This window comes from Puma concolor, chromosome B2 (genome assembly GCF_028749965.1).
Source record: "Puma concolor isolate L17-30 chromosome B2, mPumCon1.1.hap2, whole genome shotgun sequence".
Classification (NCBI taxonomy): domain Eukaryota; kingdom Metazoa; phylum Chordata; class Mammalia; order Carnivora; family Felidae; genus Puma; species Puma concolor.
In genome coordinates this window covers 65,175,531-65,188,138 of record NC_141671.1, presented here as the reverse complement: position 1 = coordinate 65,188,138, position 12,608 = coordinate 65,175,531, and the positions used below count along the sequence as shown (strand labels likewise).

Sequence of the window (12,608 nt, the reverse complement as noted above, 5' to 3'; positions counted from 1 at the left end):
AAACTTTTCTTTAAAACTAACTACAACTCAAATTATGCCTTAACTAGTTTATCTATAATCAGTTTCCCTTTACATTTATAAAATCATACAAGCAGAAGGGACATAAAATATAGTATGTTCAACTCTCTCATTTTATTTTTTTATTTTTTATTTTTTTAATTTTTTTTTTCAACGTTTATTTATTTGTGGGACAGAGAGAAACAGAGCATGAACGGGGGAGGGGCAGAGAGAGAGGGAGACACAGAATCGGAAACAGGCTCCAGGCTCCGAGCCATCAGCCCAGAGCCTGATGCGGGGCTCGAACTCACGGACCGCGAGATCGTGACCTGGCTGAAGTCGGACGCTTAACCGACTGCGCCACCCAGGCGCCCCAACTCTCTCATTTTAAAGTTAAGGATATTAAAGTGATATGATTTGCCCAAAGACTCCATAGTCACCAGAGTGGCAGGGGCTAAAATCGTGATAGGGCTCCTTCCCCCATACCATGATGCCTTTTCCTTAATAATTTCTATGTATCACAAATTAGATTCAAAATTACCCAATGCTTATTGTACATGGATACTATTTTTCCAATGACACAAAGAGAAGCTACAAAGAAAGGAACCACAATCTAATAGAAGGGACAAGGCAAGTACACAAATAACTTCAACACAAGGTAGAGTATAAAGAGCATATGAAAGGTGTAAGATGTGTCTTATGCTCATGATGGTGGTCATGGGATGATTAGCACTTTAAAAAGGAAGTAGTATTTACTCTGAAGTCTGTAGGAAAGATGGGAAGGAGTCCAATAGGTAGGAATTACCGAACAACCAACTAGCTCTAGTAATTAGATAGGCCACCAATTTTCAAAGACGGTAGCCAAAGCAATTACTCCTAGGGAAATGTGTTATGCATATGAACTGTACTGAGAAAGAAAATTTGATCACTACCATTGTAAGCATAGGGGTGTGTTGGCTATGCCACGATCAGAGCATGGTTTTAGGAGTGTTCGGTAGAAGCCAGATAATGAGAAGAAACCCCCTGAGAAACGCCTTTACGGTCAAGAAAACCTTTATGGTCTATGGGGTCATGTTCCCCACAGAATAGGATATAACAGCCTAGAAAAACTGTCCCTAAGAAAGTACATGCATAGTTCAGGAAAAACGTGTCCCCAGCTTGACCTTTAGCTAGTGATAAATCCATTTACATACATGTGTTTTGTGGTTAAGACTCCGCCCTTATGGGCTTTTTAGATACATTATGAGAATGGGCATGTGTAGTAAGAAAGTGGTTATATAATCTTAGCTGTCAATTAAGGAGCACTCAGCACCACCCCACTATAAGTCACAGGTCCTCCCAGTCCAGAAAAACGTAATACATATCCAACCCCAAAACAACCAAGGGGCTGGTTCCACCTCACAGAACCTGCATGCTTTCCCTTAGAGAGCATACTGTGCTTTAATGAAACTGCTCTCTACTTTCACTTAGGGCACCAATCTCTAAGTCTTTACTGCCTAAGTGTCAAGAGCCAAGACAATGCTTTTGGTGCTGACAGGAGGATTAACATTAATCTACTCCCTCATTACAACTTGAAATCTGAGATAGATTTTCTAACAAGTTACTCAATAACATACAATTCTGAGAACAGTACTCTCATCTGGGTGCCTGTTGAAATCTTTATAGTAGAATTTCACTTTTACTAAATTTCTAGTAAAAATCTATGAATGACAAGTTACTTGAAAGCTATTGGGTTGTACATCATCATATATTCTACTATAAAGTTGGCAAAAAATGCAAAGATTGAATCATCTTTGTTGTTTACCCAGTAGTCATTCAATTGTCTAAAATCAATACATTAATAAAAATCACTCAGTCTTAATTCCTAGGAGATATTGTAATAATGACTACATATGTGTTTATATGTGCATGCTATCACAACCAAATTATATACAATCTGTTTAAAATTCTTTTGTGCAGGAAATAATCTTGTACATAATCTATTTATTTCCAGTGTCTCATTTTGTTGTCCTTACTCAGAATCTTGTTAAAGTTTCCTTTTTTCTTATCATTCTTTATAATGTACTTATAAATTTTTTTCACATTAAACTTATCAATACTTAGTATATTCTGTTTCTGAATTTAATACTCTTTCTTAAGTTGTATTTTTGGGGTTCAATTTAGAACTGTAATGTACATTTTACTTCCCGAATCATATGGACATCTTCTGGTAAATGGCTCTCTATATAGTCTAGGGACATCACGATCCCAAACAATATCTGACTGAGCTGGAGAAATACCAAAGATTTATATAAATTTCAGAATAGGATGGGGACTTAAAAGACATTTGGTCAGTTCATTATGTGATGTCTAAAACACCACTGTAACATTTATCTTACATGGCCAGTCTCTGTAAGAAAGTTTTCCAGTATCAGGGAATCACTGGATACTGTAATACAGCATACTCCATATTCAGACAATGGTATATCAGAAAGTTTCCTCTTCAAGTGGCTTGTAACATCTACTTATTTATCTCTATTTTCCATGACACAGTCATGCAGAAAACAAGTGAGAAATGACTCTAAGTGCAGCCTGGACCCTCTCGGCAGCCACAGCAGACCACGAATTCACACCAAGCCCTCATACATCTAAAATTCCCTGATATTTTCCTCTGTGCTATTATATTTAGGACAGTTGAGGTCTGGATGCACTTATTTCAGAATTATACTTTTGTCCAACTTGTTGGAATTTTTGCGTTTATCTGAGGAATTGTTCTGTCAAGCAGTGTCTTAACTAATCTTTGTCGCTTGGTTATTTGAAAATTTGAACATCACATTGATGTGCTCAGTTAATAAAAATGCTGAAAAGAACAAAGCCCAGGACTGAGCCCTGAAGAATGCAGCTAACTCCCTTGACACTGACATCAATTCTATTAACTCGATTTCTCTGGTAAAGCTGTCCATCCAGCTCACAATCTATGTACAATCTGCTTGTCAGGCCTACCTGTCTATATCATTCCCAGAAAGATATCTAAGAATCTCAAACAATAAGCTATTCTTAGGAAACCCATGTAAGCACCCAGTAAGTGATGTTAACACTCTGAAAAAAGAAGGAAGGCATTAAAAAACAATCCCATTTGAGGGTGCCTGGGTGGCTCAGTCAGTTGAGTGTCCTCTTGATTTCGGCTCAGGTTATGGTCTCATAGTTCATGGGTCCAAACCCCACACTGGGCTCTGGGCTGACAGGGCAGAGTCAGCTTGGGATTCTCTCTCTCCTCTCTCTGCCCCGCCCTCTTCCCTCCCTCTCTTTCTCAAAATAAATAAAATCCCATTGAATTTTGAATAGAATTCATGTCAAGCTCAATGATATAAGTAAGCATTCATAATCCACACACATTTTCCTTCTAAGAACCTGGACATTTGCCTATCTCTAATCTTCTAGTTCCTATCTTAGTTTGTACAGTTTCTCCAAAAATGAGCTATAGTGCTTTATACATTAGGTCTGCAAGATTTCCCATTATTTAAACACAAAGATTGAATGCCTACATTGGCAAAATGATAGTTATTTTGAAGGATTTTTGTGAGGATTAAGTAAAATAATATAGACAGAGTCCCTGTCATAGTGGGGGACACATAATATGTGCTTTATAAATGGCAGCTGATGGTGATTATGGTGGTAGCTTTTACAGTTATGTGCCAGGATCTGTAAAGCACTGGAGATACAAAGATGAGTAAGACTTAGTTCCTAATCTTCAGAGGCTTATATTCTAGACAAGCAAAAAGACTCAAACATAACTGGTTCAACAATGTGGTTCAATGTGGATTAGCACAATGATGGTGTTAAAAAGAAATAAAGGAAGTCTTCTAGAATCTCACAGGAATGTCATGCTTAGGCTCAGCTCAGCATGTGTCTGAATAATGCATTATGAGATGGGTGATTATATGTTTCAGTTTGCTCAGGACAACTGCAGTTAATGCCAGTTATTCCAATTTAACTGTTAACAGTGCCTGGTTTCACTCTTAGAGGTATCTAGTTTGAAATACTCATCACAATTCTACTTAGAGCCTTTGTCTGGAGACAGGAATTAGCTACAGTACTGCTGGACTCAGGTGTAAAGGGGTTCCTCTCCTTCTAGCAGTGATAAATTCCTTGAGGACAGAATGAACTATCAAAGTTCTATAAGACTGTGGACTGCATGCAAATGTCCAGTCAGCCTCTCAGTAATGAATTAGCAGGGCTGGAAAAACAGTCGGTTAACCCAACAGAAGGAGCAGGCTGTATCTGTATCTATGTCTTTAACATTCATCTTACTATTGTTATTTTTGCCTTATACAATCTGGAGGTTTACAGAGAAGGAAAAAGGGTAGGTTTTTAAAACTACTACTTATTAGCAAACTATAACTGAAAGAAAAAAATTGGGGTACAGTTGGAAAGAGGCCACCCCCTTGCCCATCACACAACACACATTCGTGAGGAACCTGGTGCTAAACCATTCACAGACAACCTGCTTCTAGGCCAGGGTTTTATATGTAGCTGAGCAGCTCCCTTGTAGCAACTCACTGAAAGTCAGCCCTCAAAATAAGAATTTGTAAAATAAATAAATAAATAAATGAATAAATAAATACATAAATAAATAAAAATAATAATAAAATAATCATAACAACAACAACGAATACAGAAAAAGGAAAGAAGAACACTGGCCAAATATCTAAGTTTAAACCTAGCTTGGACACTTCCCAGCTGTGTGACTTTGAACAAGTCACATTATCTCTGAACAGGGTCAGCTTCATGGGTGTAACATGTGCAGTCCCACAGAGCCCCACAAAGGGTTTAATAGCTATTGCACCTTGAACTTCTTCATTTTATCTTTAACTTGATTTTGTAAATCCAATGAGACAATGAAACATAAGCATAAGCACAGCAGATATGTGCAATATGTGCCCTTGCTGCCCATTTTCATACAGTGGTCATGATGTTCCATGAGCACAGATTTCCTAACATAAGCATATTAGGTCTACAACCGGGTCAGCAGGGTATCGCCAGCCCTAAGAAGCCATGCTTTCTGTTTCAACAAGAACTTAGAAAGTAGAAGGCGGCAACATATTATAAGAAATAAGAAAGGCCGGGGGGGGGGGGGGGGAGGTGCCTGGGTGGCTCAGTTGGTTAAATATCTGACCCTTGGTTTCAGCTCAGGTCATGTATCCCATGATTTATGCGTTTGAACCCAACATCAGGCTCCACACTGGCAGCACAGAGCCTGCTTGGGATTCTTTCTCTCTCCCTCTATCTGCCTGTGCCCCCCACCCCCACTTTCTATCAAAACAAATAAACTTAAAAAAAAAAAAGGAAATAATAAAGACCAAAATCTCCTAGTCTTTCTTACTTATGTCACTTCCCTGTACCAACCAACCATTTATAGTGAAAATGATGACAAAGAAGTAAAGAGAAGGGCAGAACAATGGATAGTATTCTTCCTTCACTCTTTCCTCATTTATCAGTTAATTAAAAATAGAGAATGTTCAGAGCACTTGGGTGGCTCAGTCGGTTGAGCGTCAGACTTCAGCTCAGGTCATGATCTTGCAGTTCGTGAGTTCCAGCCCCATGTCAGGCTCTGTGCTGATAGCTCAGTGTGTGGAGCCTGCTTCGGATTCTGTGTCTCCCTCTCTCTCTGCCCCTCCCCACTCGCACTCTGTCTCTCTCTTTCAAAGATAAACATTAAAAAAATAAAATAAAAATAAATAAAAATTAAAAAATAAAAATAGAGAATGTTCATGGAATATGTGCATTATTGAGAAGTAAAATAAAAACAGTATAGTTTTGTTCAGTATTCTCATTATTCTGGTAAGAACAAAATACACATGTGTGCACAAGCTAAGAAATACAAAGTGTGGAAATTTGATGATTCCACATATGAAGTAAATGCTCTTATGAATGCAGTAAAAATGTGCATTACAATATAAAGATGAATGATAAAATTCATGTTAATGATGTAAATTTTTAATTTTTATTTACTTAGAGCAACACTATTTTATTAATTATTTTTTAAGGTAAATTACATCCCTGATGTGGGGCTCAAACTCATGTTGAACTCATGTTATTTAACATGAGTTGTTATTTAACAAATAAAAGACATGCTGACAAGTTGAGAGAATGTGGAAGAAAAAAAGCCTTGTATTTTATTTAGTAAATGGTACTTTTTTCTTTTTTTTTTTTTTAACAAGGCCCTGCAAGTTATACAGCTGGACCTGTCTCTGAGCCTCAGTTTCTGATTTGTAAAATAATAATAATAACAACCATTAAATTCACCTTATGACTGCTAAAATAATAATTAAGGTAAATAAAACAACAGTTTCAGGAAATTTCTGATCTGACAAATAAGCAGCCTGAGTGTCACTATTTGACCCTAACAAATAAAAAGCTGAAACTGAAAAATTAACAACTTTTTAGATTACATCAGAGAAGTGATATCGCAAGGCAAACAGCAGCTCCTAAAACTGGAGAGACAGACAAGAGAATGAAGAGAATTTCAATTTACTGGAGCAGAAACCCAGCACTATTCAGGGTAGAAAAACCTGAATCCTATGTAATTGACCAAGTGCTAAAGACTCACAATCTGAGAGTCAAAAACTGCAGAGGGATCCAGTTATATGGAGGCCCTCACATTTTTGTGAGTTTTAGGTTCAAAAGCACTACCAAGGGGCACCTGGGTGGCTCAGTAGGTTAAGTGTCCGACTTCGGGTCAGGTTACAATCTCACAGTTCACGAATTTGAGCCCCGCATGGGGCTCTGTGCTGACAGCTCAGAGCGTGGAACCTGCTTCACATTCTGTGTTTCCCTCTCGCTCTCCGCCCCTCCCCTGCTTACACTCTGTCTCTCTCTCAAAAATAAATAAACATTAAAAAAATTAAACAACAATAACAACAACAAAAGCACTACCAAGATTCTCTTAGTGAAGACTGGAGAAAAACTCCCTTTGGTTTTGTCACAGGGTGGGGAAATGGAGACCTCAACCAATTGTAGTTTTATTAGAACATAGCTTGGCCAGGAGATAGGGAAATACTCAAATTCAGCCCCTACCAGCCATCCTGTTCCATCTGAAGTAGAGGGAAATGGGCATTTGGAAAGTTCATTGCCTAGGGACACAGGCTCACTAAAAGACAAGACCTAATCACAGGACTACTGAATGCTTCCCTTCTTTGCACACTTCACCACCACATTACTAAAGCCCTTTTTGCCAAAGTTCCTTTCACCCCATGTGTACATTATACTCATCTTTCAACAAAAAAATTACAAAGCATACAAAAAGGCACAAAAGAGTTTGAAAAGACAGACCAAGCATCAGAACCAGACTCAGATACAGCAGAGATGTTGAAATTATCAGACTGAATTTAAAACAACTATGATTAATATGCTAAGGGCTCTAACAGAAAAAGTAGACAACACGCAAGAACAGATGGGTAATGTAAGCAGAGAACAGGAAATTCCAACAAAGAATCAGTGCTATAGATCAAAACCACTATAATATAAATGAAGAATGCCTCTGATGGACTCATTAGTAGACTGGACATGGCTTACGAAAGAATCTCTGAGCTCAAGGATATGTTAATAGACATTTCCAAAGTGGAAAAACAAAGAGAAAAAGACTGAAAAAGAAAAAGGAAACAATATCCCAGTGGGACAAATATAAAAAGTGTAAGATATGTTTGGAATATCAGAAGGGGAAGAAAGAGAAAAAGGAACAGAAAAAATGTCTGAAGCCATAATCACTGAAAATTTACTCAAATTAATGTTGAACACCAAACCACAGATCCTGGAAGGTCAGAGAACTAAGTAGGATAAATGCTAACAAACAACAAAAAACCCTCCACCTATCATACAATTTCCAAACTACAGAAAATCAAAGAGAAACAAAAAATTCTGAAAGAAGCCAGCTGCGGGGCGGGGGGGGGGGGGGGGGCGGCAGAAATTTACCTACTGAAGAACAAAATAAGAATTACACCCAATTTCTTTGTGAAACCATGCAAACAACAAAAGATCAGAATAATGTTGAAAGAAAAAAACTCACAAACCTAGAATTCTGCAGCCTACAAAACTACCCTTCCAAAGAAAAGGAGACATAAAGACTCTAAGACAAACAAGAATGGAGGGAATTTGTTACCAATACACCTGCCTTTCCAGAAATGTCAAAAGAAGTTCTGTAGAGTGAAAGGAAATGATATAGGTCAGAAACTCAAAACTACATAAAGAAAGAAAAAACATAAAAGGATGAAAGGTGAAGGTAAAATAAGATAAAAACTACAAAAGTGCTTTGCAAACTGTAAAAATAAAAAAATATAAACATTTGAAGTTTTAATGTTACTATTACAATTTAATTCTTCTCTCTCTCCTTCCTTCCTATTATCTCAGAAGCTGAAGGCTCTACATACCATCTTATCAGGTTCTATGATCAGAACACAGCATTGCCATTGCTTCTCGGCCTTTTGACTAAGATCAAGTGTAGAACACAGCATTGCCAAACATATTTGAGTGCTACTATGCATTGTCAGCTTGCTTGATCAGACACCTTATACTGTTTCAAGGTTTTCTTCATAGCCAGCTGTGAACTCTAGAAATCACAGCAACTTATTACTAGATCACAAGAAACCTCGTAGAAAATTTCATTCTTTCACTGTTTGCATTAATATGGTGCAATAAGTCTACAGTGAAAACACACTCACTCAATTCTCAAACACAGAGGATGCTTATTTAAAGTTCTTGGTTTTCATAAAGTAAAATATCTAATAAATGAAATCATTCTTAGTAAAAGAACACTTTATTTTTTTATATGAACTTTTCATTTTTTTATTTTTTTAAATATGAAATTTATTGTCAAATTGGTTTCCATACAACACCCAGTGCTCATCCCAAAAGGTGCCCTCCTCAATACCCATCACCCACCCTTCCCTCCCTCCCACCCCCCATCAATCCTCAGTTTGCAGAACAAATACTTTATAGCTACTTTATTTCACAATGCCATTTTATATAGTTATGAGCAAGGTAACATTATTTGATACTTAATACGTCTAAACTCGTGTTTTAATTATTCTAGTAATTTGGTAGGAATTCCATCCAAAGATGTAATTTGGTGTTACTACAACCAACACAACCACAACAACAACTTGCATTCAGGAGTTCACATGTAGTTAATCCATGTTTTTCTTTTTGACTGTTATTAGCTAATAATAATCAATCTAAGAGTCATGTTAACATATACAGGTTTGGAGACTGTGCGCTTTCAGAAAAAGCACAGTGAATTAACATGCTGTACTGCTACTATAGTTACGACTACTAACTAGCACCCCCGCTACAAACACTACTACTATTAATTACCTATCTCCTTCCTCTCCCCTGCATTAGTTTCCAACCCAACCTGGTCTCTCTCTTTTGAACAGAAATTCTCTCTCTGGCACTTAGTTGTAGCTATTTCAGAATAATACAGTGCTATCTTCCAATACTTTACTTCTAGCTTCATGGCTTCTTTTTAAACTAAAGAAAAGGTATGTAACTCCAAGCTTATATCTTCTGGTTCTGCCAGAGAAATATGGGCCCTCAGCTTAGTGATACCAGAGAGGGAAGAGCACAATGAAAAATTTTCAAGACAACTGAATGTATTACACAAGTTATCAGATATTTTACCAACAACTAAAGAACAGACTACTTATATGAAAAATTATTAATTTCTAAAGTCAAAGACAAAAATGAAAGCTGCAAAGTATTTCCTGCAGGATTTGGGTAATCACAAATAGCCAACTGACTGCACCCATCACTGGATATGCATACTTACTGCTTGTTCCAGGTGCATTATTATTGATTAAAGACAACTATTAAAAAGAAGTTATTGTTAGGCAGAATAAGCAATGGAAAGAAGGCAAAGTCCAAGTCCATCAGGGAAATGACAGAGACATGAGCTGGAGGCAGGGATGGTAAAAGCCCCAGGGCACAACATCTTGACGTGGTGGCTTCCAAGACCTGGGGCTAACAGATCAAGAGCCACAGGTGCATAGTTTGTGCTCTCCTCTTCCACTCTGCCCAAGGTAATCCCTACAGTCATTATAATACATTTGCAATGCAGGTACAGCCCCCACCCCCACCCCCCACCTTCTCCCCAAAAGAAAAAGGCTACCAGGAGGTTTTGGTAGGAAGCTTGTAGGGTCAAAACTCCCCATCCCAACCTGTGGGAGGAGTTCCCCAAAAGACTGGAAGCAGCCTCCATTAGAGACCACCCTACTGTATGTCACAGCTCCTCACCGTGCAGAAAGACCCAATAATATCCAATCCCAAAACAACCAGGGGCTTGTCCTTCCTCTTGGAACCTACCCACTCCCCCACCTCGAGAGTGTACTTTTGCTTTTATAAACTGCTTTGTATTTGCTACTTTCCTTCTGGTTGTCTTATTAGAGCACAGATCCCCATGTATATCTTCTCATGGGGAATCCGAAGACTGAAGCATCCATTCACACAATGCAGACACTCCCACTGCTAACATTATCACTGGCAAAGATTCAGGACAGGAGCTATGGGATTTGAATCCTGCCATCACTTACACACTGTATAATCACACTCTGTCCCCATTTCTTCATCTGAAGAATAAGGTGGTTGGATTAGATTGCTTATGTCCTTACCAGCTCTAAAACATTAAGAGACTATAAATAATGTCTGAAGTGAGCCCTAAATAACTCCTCTCTATATAACTGCCTGTATGAGTATGGGTGCTATTGGGCCTCACCAAGGGCAAGTGTATACATTTTCATACAGCCTATCAGCTACTGCACCAGAATCTTTAGTGCAGAGAAATATCTTTCTAAATGGCAAGGCCCATACAGATATTCTAAGATATATCATGAAAGTATTAATCAGTTTAGCTATCAGCACTGTATTAACTAATGCTCTTAGAATTACAAAGATTTATTAATAATTCATCCACCAAGAACTTTTGCTATAAAAGCAATAGATGTTGACTTTAAAAATACCTTCTAGGGGCGCCTGGGTGGCTCAGTCGGTTGGACATCCGACTTCGGCTCAGGTCATGATCTCACGGTCCGTGAGTTCGAGCCCCGCGTCAGGCTCTGTGCTGACAGCTCAGAGCCTGGAGCCTGCTTTGGATTCTGTGTCTCCCTCTCTCTCTCTCTGACCCTCCCCCGTTCATGCTGTCTCTCCCCGTCTCAAAAATAAATAAATGTTAAAAAAAATAAAAATAAATAAAAATACCTTCTATATTTTGATTTTTAAAATTAAAAAATTTTTATTTAAAATTAAAAAAATTTTTTAATGTTTATTTATTTTTGAGAGACAGTGTGTGTGAGCAGGGGCGGGGAAGAGGCAGAGACAGAAAGAGACACAGAATCTGAAGCATGCTCCAGGCTCTGAGTTGTCAGCACAGAGCCCAACGCCAGGCTTAAACTCACCAACTGTGAGATCATGACCTGAGCCGAAGCTGGACACTTAACCGACTGAGCCACCCGGATGCTCCTAATTTTTTTTTTATTTTAGAGAGAGAGCATGCAAGCAGGGGAGAGAGGCAGAAGGAGAGAGAGAGAATCTTAAGCAGGTTCTTCACTCAATGTGGAGCCCAACATGGGGCTCAATCCCACAACCCTGGGGTTGTGACCTGAGCCAAAATCAAGAGTCAGATGCTCAACTGACTGAGCCACCAGGTGCCCCTGTTCTTTCCTTATTTTTAAAAAACTTCCTTAAAATAGGTTATTAAAAGTACCAGCTGGAGGGGAAAAAAATACCCTGAATACTAAGCTGTTTATACATCCTACTACAGGCTCAGTGGTTGTATTACTTGTTTTAAACCTCTTAAGGATGATTCATCACCTCTGGCCTGTATTCATTCAATACTCACTCCATAGAGTAAAGTGACCTGATAGAGCTGTATGCATTACAAGCAAAGTAAACAGCCAAGAATTTGGTCTTATGTAGCAATTACCCTTCAGTTTCTACTCCCCTAAATTTTGTCAGTCTTCACGTTCAACTTTCCTAACAGCACAATCATAAAGAGGATCATTTTTGCCAATCATCATTTTCTACATGGACTGCTTACTCCACTGACAGTCATTTATTCAATAATTAAGCCTCTACATGCTCAGCAATGTTGCAGGTTCTGACATTCTACACTTGGCATTTTGGGGAAGTCAGGGGTTGGGGGGGTGTACAGGGGAGAAATATACAATAAAACACATCATCTCAAAACGGAAGTGTTAAGTGCCACTGGGCAACTTAAAATAGGGTGTTGTAATGAAGAACAACTGAAGGCTACTTTAAATCAGTTGTGCAGGGTGGGCCTCTCTCTGGCGCTATTGAAGTAAAGACAAGAACAAGGAAGGCACCCTTGAGAAGATGGGGGAAAAGCACTGTAGGCAGCACAAATAGTGCAAAGGTCTTCAGGTCACAATAAGTCTGATTTGTTCCGGAAACACATACAAAAAGAGATGGCTAGAGCAAAGTAAATAAGGGAGAGAGTATAAAGAGGTAAATCTAGACACACAGGCAGGGGCATCAGACTTCACTGTATGACTGTAGAACAAGGTCTATGGAGCTCAATGTCACTCTAAGTGCAACAGGAAGTCATTGGAAGATGTGAAGCAATG

The 12,608-nt window shown here is 38.5% G+C and overlaps 1 protein-coding gene across 6 annotated transcripts in view; it reads right to left on the bottom strand.

Moving 5' to 3' along the window:
• SMAP1 (small ArfGAP 1) overlaps positions 1 to 12,608 on the bottom strand; it is a 251,040-nt gene that overhangs the window by 40,449 nt on the left and 197,983 nt on the right. The gene's annotated exons all lie outside the window — the stretch shown is intronic.